At 41.2% G+C, this 21477-nt stretch overlaps 2 protein-coding genes and 1 long non-coding RNA gene across 3 annotated transcripts in view; 1 reads left to right on the top strand and 2 right to left on the bottom strand.

Moving 5' to 3' along the window:
• Positions 1-21477, bottom strand: part of LOC146679721 (protein NLRC3-like) — a 128149-nt gene that overhangs the window by 68251 nt on the left and 38421 nt on the right. The window lies entirely within an intron of this gene.
• Positions 1-21477, bottom strand: part of LOC146679722 (uncharacterized) — a 193503-nt gene that overhangs the window by 133623 nt on the left and 38403 nt on the right. The gene's annotated exons all lie outside the window — the stretch shown is intronic.
• Positions 13091-13728, top strand: LOC146679724 (uncharacterized). The gene is made up of 2 exons (XR_014918504.1): positions 13091-13313; positions 13639-13728. It is a non-coding gene; the product is annotated as an uncharacterized LOC146679724 (long non-coding RNA).

The following is a 21477-nucleotide window of genomic DNA, read 5'->3' as shown; positions in this document are numbered from 1 at the left end:
TAACAAATGGAACAAAACACTGTGCAGCGTGTTCAGGTTTGAACGTGGCCCTGGCCTCTCTCTGCATCCACCTGGCACATGCAACACACATCCACTCCCTGCTGAACTGCTTGTATTTGATGTGTTGAAGTTTTGGTAAAGTTTGAATAAATTCCACTTTATTTATAGGAACATTTCATCTGTGGACTCCTGCTTCCCCTCTCCTTGAGCCAGTTTGTGACGGGAACATGACATAAGAAAAGTAATTTATCCCTTTTTGATTCTGTGTATCTGGCGCTCATCCAGTGAGTTCACACTTGGCAGAAACAGACTGAATTTGTCTGGAGAACTTTGGCTTCAGCCAAGTTAGATAAACACACTGTGTCTCTGTCAAAACAGCAGTGTAGTTGTGGCACCCCTGTGAGGGAATGACCACATGAATATTATTTTGTGTAAAACACTCATGTAACGGGACATTTTTCATTGCTATATGTATTTATTTTCAGTTTCTTTAAGAGGATAGAAAATCCATGTAACAGGGATTCATTTTATGTTAGAAAGCAGTGAGGGCGGAACTTTGGTGCTTGCTCCGGGGTTTCGGGGAGCAGTAAGTGGAGCCCACCTTCCGCTGCTTCCTCAGACACGTTCTGGAGGAAAGCAGAGACGCATCGTGTCTTCCTTACTCTGCTCTTCACCTGCTTTTACAGGTCGGTACACGGTGCTCGCACCGAAAATGTTGTTTATTGTCACCATGGTTACCCACGTAATGTGAATGGGAGAGTTAAGGCGGTCCGCCAAAGTTATTTATATGTAAACACGGGAGAAAACCAGAGGAGTGTCCCGCGCGACCGCACCGCGAGCCCGCTCGTTAGGTGGAGCGCTCGTGAAGCAGAGTCAGTGCGCTCCTATGCTCTGTGCAAACGTGTTGTAATGCTCCAATCAAATCAGTTCTGTGAGATGTGAATGTTAATAGTTCTGTTAAAGTGACTGAGTAGATTAGCTAGTGTAACACAAGCACTCTGAGCAACTCTGTGTAGCTAACAGAGGCATTCATGGGTTGATTCAACAAGCTGTGTTTCATGATGCACTAAATAGTGATTTTGCCAGTAAATTACTGGAGGGAACAAATGTAATGTATTTACCAATGCTGTTATTGAATAGAACTGTTTAGCCAGTAAGACACTGCAGAAGACAATGTGATGTGTTTATTGATATGATAAAAGGATGTAGCTGTTATGGAAAGAAGTGTGAACTTGAGAAACTGAACCAGTTAAAAAGAGTATATTTCACTGATGTTGTGAAATAAGTAAATGTCATTGATGTGAATGAGGAACCAGCTGAACAGTATATTGAAAGCTCATGTTTAGTGTTTTATAGCATTTATTTGTGTGAAATAAATCAGACTCAGACACGTTCTGGAGGAAAGCAGAGACGCATCGTGTCTTCCTTACTCTGCTCTTCACCTGCTTTTACAGGTAACATATTTGTCATCGAGGTCTTCATCCTTGGGACCCGTAACATAGTAACTTCTTCATTGTTATACTTCTATAGTTTTCCCATTTTGTGAGCTGTGGATGTGGAAAGTGTCTCAGTGACACATCCACATGAAAACGGCGTTACCTTCGTTCATTTGCACGTCAAATGAACGAGCTGTTTGGACTTTAACGTCACAGCTGATGCTTCGATACTCGAACTCAAGAGTTCAGCTTCCACTCAGAGGTACAAGTACACACAGCAAAGATAAACGTGTACACAAGGTTGAACCCACAAGTGCACAGCTCCAACCAGAGATGGGCAGTAATCCCATTACTTTTTTCAAGAAACGAGTAAAGTGAGGGATTACTATTGCAAAAAAGGTAATTAGATTACTGTTACTTTCCCGTAAGCACACTGCGTTACTGCGTTACTAAAACCGCAGCTGTGTGCAGATGAACAATGGATAATCTATCGAGTGTGGAGAGAGTGTGAGCGTGCAGCGTTTAAAGCGTGGAAGCACTGACCTTACTTTGAGTTTGACTCTGTAAAAAGTGACAAAAACATTAGCATCCGCTGTTCACTGCGTGGGAAGACAACATGCTCACTCACTATGTGTTAATGGGCATGCTTATTTATAACTTTGATAAAATGTCATAAAAATAATTCCATGGCAGCTCACCATTGGTGATCAGGTAGTTTCTGTTCCAGTTCCAGTCCCATAAATCATGAAGCTTGCTGCCAGAAAAGCTTCAAATCTCCTTTGAAAGCTGTTTGTGGTCTTGATTGTGGGAGCTTCAGTTGTCTGACTCCAGCTGCCACACAGTGCTCACTGATATCATTTGCAAAAACCCCAGTGTGACAATATTTATCAGTGAAGCAGAAATCAGGAAGTGACGACTTTTCTTTGAACATTTGCTAAGGCTAAGCTGTGCTTTCTACCACAGTTGGGAATTTCCTGGTTTACAACAAATTATTGTGTCAACACCGCATAAGATTTCAAACTACAGGAAAATCACTGGAGTTATAAGAGGCAGACAACGACACACACACCACATGCATGCTGTTGCTATTTATTGTGGATTAACCTGTCAAGGGCAAGAACAAAAGAATTCTGCCTCAAATACAGGAAATCATAGCTTTCCTGTATTTCCTCCATTGTTGGCATGCTGGTTAGTGCTGTTGCTCCACAGTAAGAAGGTCCTGGGCTAAATTATCCATGAATGTAAACGGCTGTGTGTTTCTATCTGATAGACTGGTGAGCTGTCCAGGGTGTACCCTGCCTGGTAACCTATCACTTCAGGGTTATTTCCCAGCCCTGCTGCAACCAGGATAGAGATAGGAGGATGGTGGTTGTTGTAGACCCATTCAATTTCAATTGAAGGATTAAAATGTTCCAGGAGCTCAACTTACTCCATCTGAACATGTTTCAATCGTGTTTTATGAACACAACATGCAGCTTTACTGAATATGAAAAGGTTGTGTTGATTTAACTCAGTCGTTTAAGTTTCTGCCAAAGCAAAACCTTTGTGTGCAACCAGTGTCCACTATTGAATCAAGTAAATCCAACATGTTTTTGTCAGTGCAAAAGGAGTTACGGTGCCTGTATTCCTGCACAATATTGTCCCGGGAGGGAGGAAAACTTTCTGGTGAAGTTTTGGTTGATTTTTGGGTTTTGCTTGACACTAGGTTGATTTTATCAGTGAGGTTCGGATTGTTTTCTTTCTCTAAGAGAGAGAAAGATGGTTTTATGCTTGGACATGTTTGCAATGGGCCCCAGTATTTGTTACTTTATTAGTATTTTATTGGTTGCGTTTGTTTGTGCTTTTGTTACAGTGCACTGAGATAAGAACATCTGAGAGGTGTGATCCACCGCTGGTGATATTTTGGTATTTTGTGAGTTCCCGATTTAACAAATCAGCTCTTTAATCCAGACCTGAGAGATTGAACTTTAAAGCGCTATAAAATATTCTTACTGGAAACAGTGGCAAAGTGTTTTTCTCCATGATTATAATGGGCTTGGGAAAAATTCACTTATATGTGACATTGATCACATGAGAAGTCCTGAGCCTAAAAGGATTGCAGCGAGTCAATCCAGTCCAAAAACAAGGAGCTGTTTTCCTTTAAAATGATGACGTCATCTTGCTGGTGATGGAGGCTCGAATAGGTTGCGCGTGAGACTCCATTATCAGCAATATCTGGTATGAATGTGTGTGGATGTATGCATGTGACTGGACTGTGACGGACTGACGACTAAAAGTTTAACTGACTTGATACTGAGACAAAAACGGTGCCGACTTTAGGATTAGTGAATGTCCACAACAATTCACCCAGCCTGTAGAAGAAGGGTGGAGGTTTTGTCTTGCTTTGTTTGTGCAGGAGCAGAAGGATGACAGAGACTAAAGGGGGAGGCTGTAGCTTCACATGAGTGTGAGCTGCAGACTGAACCCTTTGGTTGCTAATGTTGAGTCACTGATGTTTGCATTAAGAAAATTGTGTTTTATTAGCTGTGTTTTAATTAAGGTATCACATTATATTGTTGGGAATGTTAAATGCTAAAGTGAAGAAAAGCTTTGATTTCACTCATGACTGAACATGTTATTATTAACCATAGCAGGCCACTGTAAAGAGTCAATTAACTGTTATAGAGGAAAAAAAGGCCAAAAACTCTGTTAATACCTATGAATAACAGGCAATGATAGACTTGTCACATTCAAAATAGAGATATGTAATAACAAACACGGGTCCGTGTCATTTAGGTTCTCCATTGAAATAGTCAATCATTTAGAAAAGTAGAATATATATATATATATATGTCTCAACGCTGTTTCTCAATAATATTAAAAACCTAAAATCTATTGTTGTGGAAGATAGAAGTCACTGTGACAGCCCTCTGACTGTGGAGGACGTTTGTAATCCTATTTCTGCACTTAAGGCCAACAAATCTCCCGGCACAGATGGTTTAACTGCAGAGTTTTATGAATCATTTTCTAATCTCCTGGCTCCGTTCTTACTGCAGCTTTTCATAGGAAGTGTAGAGAATAACATCCTCCCTCCTACTCTTACTCAGGGTCTCATAACACTTATTCCAAAGCCAAACAAAGACTTACTTCTTATTGATAATTGGAGACCCATCTGTCTGCTCAATGATGACTATGAGATTATGGCTTTAGTACTTGCTAACAGAATGAAAGAGTTCTTGGACACAATTATGGATGAGACACAATCAGGCTTTATGAGAAACAGACACCTTTCTAAGAACATGAGACTGGTTTTAGATCTACTTGATTACTCTGATTTGGTATCTGACTATAGCTTCATTCTCTTCCTGGATTTTTAAAAGGCTTTTGATACAATTGAACATCAATTTATTTTCCACTCTTTGGAAAAATTTGGCATTTTTCTGTAAAGCTATCAAAACCTTGTACACGAATGGCAATAGCTCAATTAAAATGATTAAGACTCCACCCCGAGATTTGACCTGTTATACAAGGAATCAGCACAGCTGATAAGGAGCTCATCATCAGCCAGCTAGCTGATGACACCACACTCTTCTTGAAGAATGCAAATCAAATCCGTCCAGCCCTTAGTGTTATTAGTGATTTCTCTGAGGCATCTGCTTTATGTCGAAATCTAAAAAAATGTGAATTACTAGCAATTAAAGGCTGCACTGCAAATGCTCTCTGTAACATTTCTGTTAAACAAGAAGTCACATATCCAGGACTGTTAACATCCAAAGACCAAAAGTCAAGATGCTCATCAAACTTGTCAAACAGTGTTGGGGAATTCTCAATGGTGCTTGGTGCCATACCCTCAGGGACTTTAATGTTATATAAAAACACTGACAGCTCAATGTCTGCCTCAGTCACTCTCCCTGATCCAGCTGAGTCAGCAGTGGGAAAAATCTGCTTTTCACAGGAACTTGGTAACAGCAATAAGAGAATACGTAGTTTATTCCAAGAAGATATCATGTCTCTCCCATATATAGAATATCTTACTGGAACCGACATGTTCCAGATATCACCTGGAAGACAGTCTGGATGATCCCATAAATATCTAATTGTGAACAAGGTGAAGGAAATCTCATATAAAATTCTTCATAAATGTGACCCAGCCAGTCACTATATGGTAACATTTAAAAGAGACATAAATACTAATTGAACTTTCTGTGGGGATCATCCAGAAACTGTGGCACATCTCTTTTGGTTCCTCTACACCAGGGGTGCCCAATCCCGGTCCTCGAGAGCTACCGTCCTGCAGCTTTTAGATGCATCCCTACTCCAACACAGCTGAATCAAATGGTTTGATTACCTCTTCAGCATGCCATCGTGTTTGGCAAAGGCCTGATAACAAGCCATTCATTTGATTCAGCTGTGTTGGAGTAGGGATGCATCTAAAAGCTGCAGGATAGTAGCTCTCGAGGACTGGGATTGGGCAGCCCTGCTCTACACAGAGATTCTGGAAGAATTTAGCAGTTTTGTTATTGTCCATATTTTAAGGGAGTTTTCTTTACGATGGAAAATGTTTTATTCTTTTTCTTTAAGTTCCCCAGGAAGAATGATAAATGTTTTATTATAAAAAATTTGTTAATACTTTTAGCTATTTTATATCCATAAATGTAAGTTTATTAATAAAACACCATATTTCTGCCGTTTTATAAGGATATGAATTGTACATACAATCAATTTCAGACTCAACCAACAAAAAGCCTCTCAGAACAATATTTATATTGTAACAGTTGCTATTGTAATGCAGTGTATCACCACATGGCGGCGCCTCCTGTCTCACGACTGGTGTCACCCCCTTTTTGTTCTTCTTCGCACTCCTCCTGTAATGGATGCTCCCGTGTGTACGCGGACTAGTGTGCTCTTTAGTAATGTGTGGTAGAGGTAGCACTTTTATTTTTGATATTGTAAATAAATGAGTACTTTTTGGAAAGTCAGAAGCTGTTGCTCATTCGCTATCCACCTGCACACCTCCGCGGCTGGCTTCATCTCCACTGCACGTTACAACTGGCGCCTGAACTTTTTCCCCTTGGACTTCAGACGATTTTTGCATCCCGCCGAGGATTCTTCTCTTCTAGCACGTGAACTGTCTCGGAAATCCCCCCAGTTTTGCGGACGCTCGGACGTTTTCTCCAGCCATGGCCGCAGCCTCAGCTCAGGTGGGACCCGACTAATTTCTGGATACCGTGGTGTGCCGCTGCTCCGCTTGGGAGAAAGAAAAAGAGAGAAGCTGACTCCGCGACGCGAATGGACTGTGTGGATTTGTTATTTGTTGTTGGTTTCGTCTTCTAAGGATTAATTCTTCTGTGGAGAGCCTGGACATGAACATTTCTGCTGGCTTTTCATTCCCCTTTCCCTCTGCTGAGACTGACTGTAGCACATGTAAGTGATAGCTTGGCCGACTACAACCGTTGGTGCTGGTCTTCGGCTCAGTATAACAAAACGACTTAAAACTAATCTTGCATTGAGCTCTAGTGTTGCAGATATGCTATTGTAATAACATGGTTCTGATCACTCCAGTCTAATTTTAGTTGTTGGGCGAAATTTTATATGTGGCTTTTCTAAATTTAATCTTGAACGCATTTTTGCAGTTTTGTCTTTCTAGTCTGACCTAACTGACTCTTTTACTGCTATATCAATAACTGTGCTGTGAGCAATAAAGTTCGATTTAAAAAAAGGTACGTTCTAAACGAAGCTTCAGACGTCACTGATCACGTGACTCTGGCCAAACGAATCAAGCCTCGACACGGTGCTTCTGAAGCAGCGCGTTGATCTTTCTGACACACGCACCGGAGCGTCAGCTTCAAGCGGACCATCACTACGTCTCACATCTAAAGGTGTCAAGGTAACTTTGAACTGAGTTCAGTCAATCTGGAGTTTTTCCAAGTTTTCTGTTGCTCTCTGTGAGAGAAGAGCGTTAAAGGCGGGGCTCTCCAGAGTCCAGCAAAACAGGAAACCACAGCTGGGTGTGTGTAAGTGTGCAAACCAATAGAATGCATCGTGGTGGGGGGGGGGGCATCACGGGCAAGAAAAAAATAAAATAATCGGTCGTACCCATGCTTCCCCGACGTCATGCCAGCGCATATTGGGAAATTCGTAGGCACCGATCGGTTTTCTATCAGCCATTTGCTGGGAGTAAGGGCGCCCTCCGTTTGCGAGGTGCGCCTGCTGCTGGCGGCACAGGGAGGAGAGGGCGGGGCGGCGGGGAGTCTCTGGCTGGCTGGAGCGGCATCTAATAACCAACTCGCAAAACAAAATAAAAACAACAAACAGATATTATGATACAGACTTATAATCTGCACCCATGTTTTTTCTACATTCTACAAAGTGAGCGCGAGAGCCCTTGGTGCGCCTGCGCGCTGCTGAAGTCAAAGTAAACTTTATTGTCATCTCCGCTACAGACAGTCCAGCATATAGAGAGACGAGACGATGAGGCTGCAGTTACAGCGGTGCAAGTAAACAAACAATATATATAAGAAGAGTAAGAAAATAAATCTACACTTTAGGACTCGGGGTAAAGGATCAATAACAATTTAAATTTATAATTTACAGTTTGATGATTTAAAGTCTCACACAACCCGTCAAAAGGGGCGGGGCCGGCTGCTTCCAAGTAGAGCACATTTCATTTATAATGATGTAAATCCAAGCCCATCATGGATTCACGATCTGAATCCTGGGTTGTGTGAAATCCCAGAAATCAACCTTAGACAAAGTGAATCTGTGAACTAAGGTGTAGGTCTGTTAGGTTAATTGTGCTGATCCTCGGGTTGGGGGATTTGTGTTTGTACTGGAGCGCAAAATTCAAACCAATGGAAGATGGACAACAAAAGTTCAAAGCCATCAGGTGCTCAGGTTAGAAAAAAGAGAAAAGATGCAGGTAAGCAGACGTGTGATTGGATAATGGCAGCTCATCCTGAACCAATCAGACTAAACTCCAAACAATACATTATGTTACAGATTTTAATATTAATTAGTCATTGTTACTTGTTGATTTGTCCTTTTCTCATTGTGTGACGAATTATGACGACTGTTTGGTAGCTGTTATTGTCTCTCTCTCTCTCTTCATGTGTGTTTCTCTGGTGAAACAATAGTTTTGTGTTAATGTTAGGGCTGCACGATTTTGCATAAAATGAGAATCACGATTTTTTGGCTTAGAATTGAGATCATGATTCTCTCATAACAATAAATAAACATAAAACAACAAATGTCTCACGTTTTGTTGTTGCAGCAAAATGTTGTCCTGCTTGAAATTCCGTCTCCACCGTTGCTCGACGCTGCGTGTACAGAGCAGGTAGTGCAACAATAGAAAAATAGTTGCGGGACGGCACTGTGTAGCGTTTGTCTAGGGTGTTGATCGTTTTCCTAAATCCCTCGTTTTGCACAGTGTTGATGGAGCCATATCTTTGGTCAGGTGATAAGTGATAGCCTCCGTAATGTCTTTGTGCCTGCGGGAGTTTGACGTGTATAGGGAAGCGCTGTATAAGGTTCCCGTTATTGATGTTTGGGTGGTTGACCGGGACGGATTTTCTCCTGTCACTTTCTCGTCATCCCTGACGTGCTCTCCGTTGTTGTTTCCCTGCTAATTTTAGCATCACATGGCACAGCTTCTGTATCACGTGGTATTAGGCTCCGCCCTTGTCATTTGTTGAGCAGGAAGAGTGAGCGCTTGTTTTCATGCAGAGTACGTCCCGGATCAAAATGTGAAGTTTTACAAATCACCACTTCTTTAGTGAATATCATTTCAGTCTCAGACAATCTCGTTTCTCTTACAGAGGTTGAATGCACCTTCTGCGGATGGCGGTACCACACAGTGTGCGTGGACTTCCCCTGCACAGAAGGCAACTACAAATGCTGTGAATGCTAAATAAACAGAAACAAATGATCCCTGTTGTCTTTGCTTGATGATTGGTTTGAGTCTTGACAATCCACATTGCTGGCGTTGCATCTTTCAATGCCAGCAATGGCAGGTATCAGTGCTCAAACCTTTTGTGTTTGTTTCCAACAAGTTGCCCACCTCGGGAAACAAAAATGTGTTCTTTTACTTGTCAGATGAACATATGAGACACTTTGACTCTTCAGTGCAGTGTGGAGCCTAACAAAGATCTGTTTTGTGTCCCAGCTGATCAGCAGGAGGAGGAGAGTCTGACGGAGCAGCAGAGGAACATTTTCAGCTACTTGGACTCAGCTCAGCCACTACAGAGGAAACAATGAGCTCAACACAGAAGGTGACAGACAGAGCAGGACCATATGACCAAAGATATTTATCACCATATACATTTGAACATTTGCCATAACGATGTAGCTGACGATAGAATTGACACCAGACAAAATACTTTACAGCTGCACAACTTTATTAAAAAGCCATCAATGTATTTTCACTGAAACAAGCAGCTGTTGTTTATGTGCATTAAAGTTATATAAAAATGTAACAGTGCAAATGCAAATTCCTCGCTGACAGTTTAACCAAAAGGCGTTTCCAGTGGAAACTGGCCGACACATCCTGAGCATAACCATGTATAATATCCACTAAACTTCAGAAGAGGTTATACAGTCGTGGCCAAAAGGTTTGAGAATTGCATAAATATTGGAACCTGGAGAAGTTGCTGCTTAAGTTTTTATAATAGCATTTTGCCTGCACTCCAGAATGTTATGAGGAGTGATCAGATGAACTGCATCGTCCTTCTTTGCCATGAAAACGAACTTAATCCCCAAAAAGCCTTACCACTGCATTTCATTGCTGTCATCAAAGGACCTGCTGAGACCATTTCAGTGATCGTCTTCTTAACTCAGGTGAGAATGTTGGCGAGCACGAGGCTGGAGATCATCATGGCTGTATCCCGATTCAGGTTCTGCAGCTTTAAAGTCCTCAAGGGCCGCGTACTCAAAGACCGCTAAGGCCGAAGTGCGAGGCTCGTAGGCTCGTGAAATGGGACGTCTAGCCTCCGTCGCGCTGCCCAGGTTGCCTAGCAACCATGATACTAACAGCTGGAAACGTTTCATACAGCTTTGTTTGACAGAAATGAAGGAGAACATATTTAGTTCATTTGTTTCTACATGAGCTCTGTGTGATTTGATGAGTATCTGAGGCTGAGACCACAGGACTGTGAAACATGATTGTTGGGCTTCATTTCTGTGCTGCTGGCTCTTCCTCCTCCTCTTCCTCACACACTGCTGAGTTTGTCCTGGTGGATCATCAGGGCTGCAAAGCCTCACAGATGATGTGCAGCAGTGGGTCCCTCAGTCTGTCCTCACTCTGGACACTTGCAGTCGTCACACATGGAAATCAAATGTGTGATAAGCTGCAGGATTCAAACACAAGTGTAACTTATAAACACATGTTCATACTTTTATTCCACAATCAGAGAGAAAGAAACAGAGAGAGAGTGCAGGACAGACAGACAGGTGACAGTCTCAGGTGTACACACTGCTACACAACAGCAGCAGAGAAGCAGGATTTAGTGTTTGTGTTATTACGAGTGTAAACAAGAAGAGTTCCAGATGGTGCAGTGGACACATGTGTGACTGCTGTGATTAAAGCATCTTTCTTTCAGCTTAACGAGTGAACCGTCAGCTCGTTCAAACACACGTTAAAGTGCGTTTGGCTCGACACCACCGAACAGAGGCAGCAATATAACACAGCTAACATTAACAGTGCAGTGAATCCTGCTTGTGCCGTGATGTTCAGGACTGCAAACCGAGCAGCATCACTGACTTTCAGCTTGTTGTGTTTGTGGATATATGACTGACTTTAATTATCCACAAAATCATCACATTCTCTGTCAGATTAAGGTCGACTATTGAACGGCGTATATTTTAAAGGCTTTAAAACCAAGTTAACGCTGAAAGTACAAACATCACTAATGTCACATAACTCTGCCGACAAGGCATAGCTATGGCTATGAAATGCTCTTTGTGTATCACTTCTTCATTATGAAAGATGTCATTAATGCACTAGTAATGTCTCATCTGGAGTATTGTTCAATCATTTGGTCAGCAGCTAATAAGACAGATCTTAACAGACTTCAGTTAGTCCAGAATAAGGCGTCCAGATTAGTGTGAAGATGTTCATACTATACTAATATTGATAAAATGCATAATAACCTTTCTTGGCTTCCTGTACAGGCTAAAATATTCTATGGCTTACTTGTAGTTCTAAAGAAAGCAATTCTGTTAAACACACCACATTTATTCTGCTCAGCTGCAGTATCCAGATGAAATACATCATCATATTACACAGTTTTCAACAAGCTGCAATTTAGTAAATGCTCGAGTTAAAAGTAACGTTTTGTAAAACTGTTACATTTAGAGCAACTTTTAAGTGGAATAAGTTGCCTTAAAAAATTAGAGAATTATTCAAAACTTCAATGAACACTTAAAAGCCGATTTACAGAGCTTTTAGTTGTTGTAAATATTGTAAGACATGATTTGTTTTTGAAATTTGTGTAATGTGCCTCAATGTTATTGATATTATTATTATTGATTGCTTATATTTGAACAATTGTGAAACCTCACTGTGGATGTAAGAGTGAAATTATGTGGATATCTTGAATCCACTTTATTGTGTAATATTTTATGTGAGTATTTGACGGAAGACGAGCAACATCTGTTGTGGAAGCTAACGGGGTTCCTTTAGAATAAACAAACATAGGATTTATTATCACTGAATAATTCTGTATAAATCTATACAAATTATAGAAATATGTAATAGGAAACAACAAAATAATCTAAATTATAAAATAATGTGTGTGTGTGTGTGTGTGTGTGTGTGTGTGTGTGTGTGTGTGTGTGCGCATGATTTTAGTGTTTGAACAGTCATGAATTATCTTTAACAGCAGGTTGGATGTAATGTGTTAGAACTACCAGCAGGTGGGGATAAGAGACCTTTAAGGTGTTTGGTGCCACGCTCCACCTTCAGGTTTAAAACTAGTGTTAATGGAGTTTGAAGGTTGAGTTTGTTCCACGACTGCATTTCACTCACTGCCTCTGTTTGTATCTCTGTCACTGCAGGACCAACATGGAGCCAGAAGTCAGCGCTCTCAGGAGGCCGACAAACCTCACAGAAGAAAGGGAGAGAAAACACACACCTGTGACGAGTGTGGGAAGGGTTTTACTGTGAGGGCTAAACTAAAACGGCATCAGGTCATCCACACTGGAGAGAGACCGTTCAGCTGTGACTTGTGTGGCAGAGCTTTTACTCACAGTAGCAACTTACAGAGGCATCTAGTTACCCACTCTGGAATTAAGGCATACAGCTGTGATGAGTGTGGGATGGGTTTTACTGAGAAGGCTTCACTAAAACAGCATCAGGTCATCCACACTGGAGAGAGACCGTTCAGCTGTGACTTGTGTGGAAAGTCTTTTTCCTTAAAGGGTTACCTAAAAAAACACCAACTCATCCACAGTGGAGTTAAAGCGTACAGCTGTGATCAGTGTGGCAGAGCTTTTACTCACAGTAGCCACTTACAGAGTCATCTAGTTACCCACTCTGGAATTAAGCCATACAGCTGTGATCAGTGTGGCAGAGCTTTTACTCACAGTAGCCACTTACAGAAGCATCTAGTTACCCACTCTGGAATTAAGGCATACAGCTGTGACATCTGTGGAAAAACTTTCAGCCAGAGAGGGAACCGAAATACACACCTACGCATTCACACCAGACATGATGTGTACTGCTGTGAACAGTGTGGCAAATACTTTACAACAGACGCACACTTACAACGACACATGTTTACCCACACTGAGGAGAGGCCTTATCAATGTGACCTGTGTGAGAAGACTTTTAAATCTCCACGTCACCTGAGACGACACCAACAGATCCACACCAGAAAGAGACTCTACAAGTGCAGCTACTGTGAGGTATGTATTTATATTGTTATCTTGTCATTTTAGCCTGACTGTTTGGAACAACTCTGCTCATTAAACTGTGTTAGCATGTTAGCAATTCTACTGCCTGGAAAAGCAGCTCTGAGTGATTATTCAGATTTTCCTTTCAGTTATGATTTTAGTATTACTGTAGTATTATGGTGGTAGTATTGTAGTTATTGCAGCCCAGTAAACTGAGTGTGTTAACTGAAACAGTCAAATGTAGTTGGACGTCTGCAGAGATGCTCTTTATTTCAGGCGACGTTCAGGATACAAATGTTGAAGGACTGACTTACACTGTCTTTGTGTCTTTGTTTAGAAGCAGAGCGACACAGATGGATCCAGTTCTCAACCCTGTCATCACTGTGGTGGTGGGAAAGACTTTCATTGTGACCTCTGTGGAAAAACTTTCAGTCGGCAAAAGACCCTAAAAAGACATCAACGTAGACACACTGGAGACAAACTGAAATACTGCAAAGAATGTGGGAGAAGCTTCACCACACCAAGTGATTTAAAACAACATGAACTGATTCACAGTGGGGTTAAAAAGCACCTCTGTGATCAGTGTGGGTCATCCTTCACCACTGCATGGAAGCTTAAAACACACAAAGGAGTCCACACAGGAGAGAAACCACACAAGTGCAGACACTGTGAGAGAAGCTTCTCACAGTCAGGTAATCGTAACATTCATGAACGTGCACACATGGAAGGAAACTACAGCTGTGACCAGTGTGACAAGAGCTTCAGGAATCTCAGATCATACTCTGCACACAAACGATCCCACGTTACTAATAAACTGTTTCACTGTTACCAATGTGCCCAAACATTCACCTCATTGTCTGCTCTGTGCAAACATCAGCGCGATCACTCAGGGCTGAAATCACTCCCATCACTGGATCACAGTGAATCTGAAGACACAGAAAGATCCTCTGGTTTCTGTGTCAGACTCAAAAAGCTTGAGATCAGGCTCCACAGAGTTCAGATAGAATCATTTAAACTTGTGTTGAACTGAACTGGTTGCTGGGCTGAACTTCTACATAATACAGATCTACATGGGATCTTCTTTTCTGTTGTTTTACTGAGTCAGTTTTGTCCTTTTTTCTCTGTCCTGGTTTTGCTCGTCTGTAAATGATTGAAACTCAGTCAAATAGTTCATTGTTCTCCAGCAAAACGTTTTGGAAACTCATGTTTAACCTTTAAAACTCTGACATGTTTTAGCACACAAGGCTTCATCGGGGAGTTCACTCATGATTGGACCATGAGAACAAAGGTTTTTAGTTCTTTCAAAGAGAGTCTTGGAGATGTTTGATGTTTCTGTTTTTCTGAAACCACCTGAAAGAAAAACTATTTTTCTTGCTTTATGTAGTGTGGAAGTTTTTAATGTTTCTTCATCTGTGATGTTCTTGAATGTGTTCACGTGAAGATGGTACAAATAAACTGTCCTTTCAGCTTTAGCTCCTAATTTATTCATTATTTATGGATGTAGCACAGCAGCCGTCTCTTGATTAACACATGGAGGGCTCGGGATCTGATGGTGTCGTCTCCCTAATTTGCCCACTCAGTAAATCTCACTCATGGCCAAGAAATTGAAATAAACCTTGTTTCCCTGCTGGATAGTGATCCACTGTAACTCTGCTCCTCCTTCCTGTTTAGGATTTCTGTGGCTGAAGTAAAATTCCCTCCATCCATCACTTATCCCAGCTAACCCAAAGTGAAATAAAGTTTTGCTGGTCTTAAAAAAGCATTACAATAATGGGCATTACCAATGCAAACTGAATGATACAGAAGATGAAAGAAGAGACTTTGATCAGTTAATAAAGCTCATGATCTGGATTCATTGTGGCTGCTACACAGATACTTCTGGGTCACTTCTCTCAGTTAGGAACCTTCCTCACCAAACTGACTGTTGGACCACACCCCTGGTTTCATGAGAAATTGTTTCAGCCATGATTTCTCTTCCTGTATTTCAGAGTAAAGACTGAAGTGACAAATGGAAGCATGTTTAAAAACACAATGTGAGAGAGACGTTGAGGTCCTTAGAAGTTACCCTGGGTTTTTCTGTCACCCTGCTAGATGTTACACACCTTGTTATTGGACTGATTTCTACTGCTGGACTACTCCTGCGGAGAGTAACAATACTCTTACTAATTAGCTCCCTTTCACAGCTTTGGGGATATTTATCTTTGTGTTTGCAGCGCTGTGAGCCAGAACAGCGAGAGAAAAATCTGCAACAGCGACGAGCCGAATGCTTACGTGAATCGCAGCAGCTGCACATGTGCTACGCTGAATTAGAGGATATCTTTGCTCTGGATTTCTATTTCTACTTTTTCATTTCTATATGATTCTTCTTGCATCTAAACAAAGATGATTCAATTTGCTAAATGTTGATGGCTCTTCGTGCTCAGGTGTAAATGAGACGTAATATTTGCTCTTGGTTTGGTTCTCCTGTACAGAACCTTGCAGTACAACAGAAACCTAAAAACATTATTTGTAGTTGTTATTCTTAGTTGTTCTGCTGCCTAAATACCACAGGGTCTGATTATGAAGTTATTGAGCTGCACATACTTTACGACCTGCTTAAGTTCGAGGTCACAGCGTCTGTAGAGCAGCTGGAACATAATGAAGTCTACAAGGTTAAAGTTTTCTCTTCAGTTATTGTTCTTTCTGCTGCTTGGTTTGATGGATCTGAGAGCTTTTGTTTTTATTATTGTTATTATAATTATCATGAATATTTTACTCTCTAGAAGCTTTAAAATAGTGTTTGTGTTTGAAAAAATTGATTTAAGAATTGAACAGAAACATCTGTCCTTCTGAAAATCGCCCAAAGGCACGGAGACAAAGTCAAAGGATGCAACCTGTAACTTTCTCTTCCTTCATGTCAGGACCATCATCCATGATTTATATAAAATGCATATAGCAACAGTAGCACTTTAGTTTGGACTTTATGATTTCTGTAACTGGAAAATATTATTTTGTTTAAAAGGGCGACATTAACATTAAAATAAATGAAAGAAGCTTCAGCTGAGAGCTTCATGCAGTCATCATCAGCAGCTCATAGCAGTCACAGCTCTTTGTTACGCAGCTTTGCAGGAATTAAAGTGGCTGAAGTGTCAGAGTTTGTGTGAGAAGCTGCTTCATGGACAGCTGTACACACGTCTTTATTATTTCTTCATAAATCAAACACACAGGTTTGTCTGCAGATGATTTAAAGTGTGTCGTTGTGCAGTTAAAGCTGTTTGTGTGACGCCCTGACCTCCTGTGAATGAAACAGCCAATCAGATCCATCAGAGAGAGAGCAGGAAGTGTTGTGTGTTTGTGACAGAACAAGGAAACAGTGATGATGATGAACATAAAGGTCCTCTGATGTTTCCTGTTACAGTAACGCTTGTTCATCTGTTGCTCTCCTACACTTTCCTATAAATAAAGGAGAAAAAGTCCGTTTAGTTTCATTTCCTACAGCTCAGAGTTACACTTCACATTCCTGCAGTCACATCAAAAAGCTTCACTTTGGTCCAACATCTACATGTTAACATGAAACACAGACAGACTCAGAACATCTGGAACATCTGCACTTTGACCCAAAGTGCTATAGCCAGGATATTTTCTACATATTTCTTATGTTGGACCTGTTTGAACTGTAAACGACCTGTAATCATCTGTAAATGGTGTGAGACACACTGAGGCCACCTACAGGGCAGCTGGGGAACAGCAGGGATCTGAAATCATATGAGACGTTAGTGAGTGAGAAGAACAAACGGACTTAAGATGGCTCGAAGTGATCAAAGTTGATCTAAAACAGAAGATGAATCCACTGATTCTTTGTAAAGTTCATCTGCTGCTCACATGAATCCATGAAAGATTTATTTCACTGAATGTTTCTTCAAAGCTCATTTCAACCTGTTGAAGTCATGACTGAAAGTGCAGACTGAGAGTGGATCACATGATGTTTGAGGTGTGTCATGTGACATGTCCAGTATTGTCACACATGTCTAGATTGTCCCTGATATCATAACTGCTCAAACACTGATGATTATATTTGAAGAATTATTCCTGATGGCAGCAAAGTTTGAATGGAGCTCTCTGTCTGTGCTGATTTGTCGCCCTCTGGAGGTCAAAGCACAAACTGCATGATGTCACTGTAACCACCACAGTGACAGGAAGTGTTTTTAAATGATGAAATATGTCAGTGATGCTGATAGTGTGTTCATCACAGACGTTCAGGCTTCGTGTTGACATGAATCAAAGTGAAAGCAGAGAAACTGGAATGAATCAGGTGTTTTTACCTGGTGTAAATGGCAACACATTAAAGGTGTATAGACAGTAGAGATGTTTTAAAAATCTTAACAGTTCAGTAGCAGTGCCTCGCTCGTCACTTCTCACGGTAGATGACTTTAAACTATGGCCCGATGTTAGCTACATCCACATTATTAATGACTTGTATTTTCCGAAGGCGTTGTTGGCGAGGAATTGTGTAATTATAAGAGCACCGAGGCGTATAATTACCTGCACAGCAACAACATTGATAAAGTACTGCTCAACAAACAAGATGACTTTATTTTTCTTAAAGCACCTGTAGAGCCGAGCCAGAACGCTAATCAGGCTAAACACTTAGCATGGCTAATGCTAAGAGAAAGTGGAGTAGTGGAGACAGTCGGCTGTTCCTGTATCGCCGGATTAGGGAGATCATGTAGTCATGCTGCTGTTCTGTGGAGGGTATTTCACTTATCTGGATATCACAATGTTTAAATGACTGAAACAGAAACACTGGACTGGTCAAAGGCTGACTGGGGAGTCACGCTACTGCCATCCAGCCACAGGGGACTGTCCTCTCCCCCTTCCTCTTCACCCTCTACACCACAGACTTCAGCCACTGCACAGAGACCTCCATCTTCAGAAGTTTTCTGATGACTCTGCGGTGGTTGGATGCATCAGCAGGGATGATGAGACAGAGTACCGGGCTGTGGTCGACTCCTTTGTCACGTGGTGTGAGCAGAATCATCTGCAGCTCAACGTGGCAAAGACCAAGGAACTGATCGTGGACTTCAGGAAGACCAGGAAACACTTGACCCCTGTTTCAATCCAGGGGGTCAGTGTTGACATTGTGGAGGACTATAAATACCTTGGAGTACACATTGACAATAAACTGGACTGGGCTAAAAACACCACAGCACTTTACAGGAAGGGCCAGAGTCGTCTCTATTTTTTGAGGCGACTGAGGTCCTTCAACATCTGCCAGAAAATGCTGAGGATTTTCTATGAGTCTGTGGTGGCCAGTGCGATCCTCTATGCTGTTGCATGCTGGGGGAGCAGGCTGAGGGTCGCAGATGCCAACAGACTTAATAAACTGATCCGTAAGGCCAGCAATGTTGTGGGGATGGAGCTGGACTCCCTCAAGGTGGTGTCGGAGAGGCGGATGCTGTCCAAGATAAAGACAATGTTGGATAACACCTCCCACCCACTCCATGACATGTTGGTCAGTCACAGGAGCTCGTTCAGTGAGAGACTGAGATTACCGAAAAGCACCACTGAACGACACAGGAAATCATTCCTGCCTGTGGCCATCTCCCTGTACAACGCATCCACTTAACACACTGTTTGCTGCTACAGCTACACATGTTTCTTTTCCAACTATTTATTTATGAGTGACTTATGTATGTATGTATGAATATATATGTATATATTGTACTATTCTTAGTTAGCGTATTGTCTGTCTTGTCTTAATGTTGGTTTAAAATGGAGCACTGTAACAAAAAATAATTTCCCCCAGGGATCAATAAAGTATTCTGATTCTGATTACATGGAGTACTGTTTACTGTTTACATGTCAATGCCACTCGTTAACTTTGTGTGGGCTGTATGCTGCACAATAACAGGTTAAATACAAAACTTTATTTGAAGACATCTGTAGCACTGCCTCAGTTCTGGATGTTTCCACAGACTCCTCTGTGCACCTAAAGAAAAGGTCAAAGGTGTTGAAAATCTCCCAATTCTTTGAATCTTTGGGCTGAAGGAAGGACAGTACTCGGTGTATAAATGCTCAATCAACAATCATTTATTTCCATATAATTCAACACTTAAGAGCATAAGAACCATCATGATGGGGAGACCTGCCTGCAGAGGGTCACAGCAAGTCTCAAAGTGGTGACAGCCTCTTATAGCTTCTAGCGGCCCCCACCTAGTCGTAAAAGCCTAAACATTCACATTCTTTCTCTCTTACGGCGCCTAAGTTATGACCTCGGCTCCTTGTCTTTCTGCTCTCTGTAAGGTGGGGGTATGGAATGTGGTCTGTCTCTTCTATTATCGGCACAAGGTCCTCTGCACACAACATTCTCTTCATGATTCAGCAGTATGACATGTCAAGAAACAGTGTAACACATTCAACAGTGTCAAGTAATACAGGTCAATCCAATAGATCTAATGATTTTCACACTCTTTTAAGTCAGAAGTATAATGCAAACTAAAACTACATACTGATCACACACTCTATATTAAAGGCAAGGCAAGGCAAGTTTATTTGTATAGCACAATTCAACAACAAGGTGATTCAAAGTGCTTTACAGAGACATTAGAAACAAAAACAAATAAAAAGCATGATTTAAAATTGATTAAAACAAGCAAATAAACTAACTAACTAATTAACAAACAAACAAACAACAGTATATAAAATCAAAACAGATAAAATCAGAACAGTAGATAAAATCAGTAGTTAAATGTAAGTTTTGAAATTTAAGCTTAAAAGTGTGGATTTGGTGCTTTATTCAAATGCAGCTGAGAATAGGTGAGTCTTCAACCTGGATTTAAATAAACTGAGTGTTTCAGCTGATCTGAGGCTTTCTGGGAGTTTGTTCCAGATATAAGGAGCATAAAAGCTGAATGCAGCTTCTCCGTGTCTGGTTCTGACTCTGGGAACTGATAAAAGACCGGATCCAGATGACCTGAGTGATCTGGAAGGTTCATACTGGGTCAGGAGGTCACTGATGTATTTTGGTCCTAAACCATTCAGAGCTTTATAGGCCAGCATCAGAACTTTGAAGTCTATCCTCTGACGGACAGGCAGCCAGTGTAAGGACCTCAGAGCTGGACTGATGTGGTCCACTTTTTTGGTCTTAGTGAGGACTCGAGCAGCAGAGTTCTGAATGAGCTGTAGTTGTCTGACTGATGTTTTAGGTAGACCTGTAAAGATGCTGTTACAGTAATCAAGCCTACTAAAGATGAATGCATGGACTAGTTTTTCCAGGTCCTGTTGAGACATCAGATCTTTTATCCTTGAAATATTCTTGAGGTGATAGTAAGCTGACTTTGTTATTGTCTTAATGTGTTTTTCTAAGTTTAGGTCTGCATCCATCACTACACCCAAATTTCTCGCCTGGTTTGTGGTTTTTAGATGTATAGATTGAAGTTCTCTGGTGACCTGTAATCGTTTTTCTTTGGCGCCAAAGACTATTACCTCAGTTTTGTTTTTGTTTAGCTGGAGAAAATTGTGGCACAACCAGTCATTGATTTCCTCAATGCATTTACCAAGAGCCTGCACAGGGCCTTGGTCTCCTGGTGACATTGTGATATATATTTGTGTGTCATCTGCATAGCTGTGATAGTTTATTTTGTTGTTGTTTATAATCTGTGCCAGTGGGAGCATGTAAATGTTAAACAGAAAGGGTCCCAAGATGGAACCTTGGGGAACTCCACATGTGATACTTGTCTGCTCAGATGTGAAGTTACCTATTGATACAAAGTATTTCCTGTTTTCTACGTATGTTTTGAACCAGTTTAGTACAGTTCCTGAAATACCTGCCCAGTTCTCCAGTCGTTTGAGTAATATGTTGTGGTCAACTGTATCAAATGCTGCACTGAGATCCAGTAAAACTAAGACTGACATTTTTCCACTGTCTGTATTCAGACATATGTCATTAAACACTTTGGTCAGAGCGGTTTCAGTGCTGTGGTTCTGTCTAAAACCTGACTGGAAGGCATCGTAGCAATTATTCTGTTTTAAGAAGTAATTGAGCTGTTGAGAAACTGTTTTTTCAATGATCTTACTTAAAAACGGGAGATTTGAGATCGGCCTGTAGTTGTTCATTTGTGTCTTGTCAAGATTGTCCTTTTTCAGTATAGGTTTAATTACAGCAGTTTTTAGTGGTTCTGGAAACACACCTGATAAT

Source organism: Copadichromis virginalis, unplaced genomic scaffold (genome assembly GCF_057382275.1).
Source record: "Copadichromis virginalis isolate Kocher_CV1m ecotype Utaka unplaced genomic scaffold, C_Virginalis_male_GT1.1 unmapped_scaffold_1, whole genome shotgun sequence".
NCBI classification, from domain to species: domain Eukaryota; kingdom Metazoa; phylum Chordata; class Actinopteri; order Cichliformes; family Cichlidae; genus Copadichromis; species Copadichromis virginalis.
Note: the sequence above shows the minus strand (reverse complement) of the source record. Positions and strands in the feature narration are given on the sequence as shown.